Source organism: Bison bison, unplaced genomic scaffold (genome assembly GCF_000754665.1).
Source record: "Bison bison bison isolate TAMUID 2011002044 unplaced genomic scaffold, Bison_UMD1.0 scf7180017864270, whole genome shotgun sequence".
NCBI lineage: Eukaryota > Metazoa > Chordata > Mammalia > Artiodactyla > Bovidae > Bison > Bison bison.
This window is the reverse complement of record NW_011494842.1, coordinates 11,226,162-11,226,810: the sequence shown is the minus strand read 5'-3', so window position 1 is coordinate 11,226,810 and position 649 is coordinate 11,226,162.

Genomic DNA, 649 nt, shown 5'->3' with positions numbered 1-649 from the left:
AAAGCATCAATTCTTCGGTGCTCAGCTTTCTTCACAGTCCAACTCTCACATCCATACATGACCACTGCAAAAACCATAGCCTCGACTAGACGGACCTTTGTTGGCAAAGTAATGTCTCTGCTTTTGAATATGCTATCTAGGTTGGTCATAACTTTCCTTCCAAGGAGTAAGCGTCTTTTAATTTCATGGCTGTAGTCACCATCTGCAGTGATTTTAGAGCCCCAAAAATAAAGTCTGACTCTGTTTCCGCTCTTTCCCCATCTATTTGCAATGAAGTGATGGGACCAGATGCCATGATCTTAGTTTTCTGAATGTTGAGCTTTAAGCCAACTTTTTCACTCTCCACTTTCACTTTCCTCAAGAGGCTTTTTACTTCCTCTTCACTTTCTGCCATAAGGGTGGTGTCATCTGCATATCTGAGGTTATTGATATTTCTCCTGGCAATCTTGATTCCAGTTTGTGCTTCTTCCAGCCCAGCGTTTCTCATGATGTACTCTGCATATAAGTTAAATAAACAGGGTGACAATATACAGCCTTGACGTACTCCTTTTCCTATTTGGAACCAGTCTGTTGTTCCATGTCCAGTTCTAACTGTTGCTTCCTGACCTGCATATAGATTTCTCAAGAGGCAGGTCAGGTGGTCTGGTAT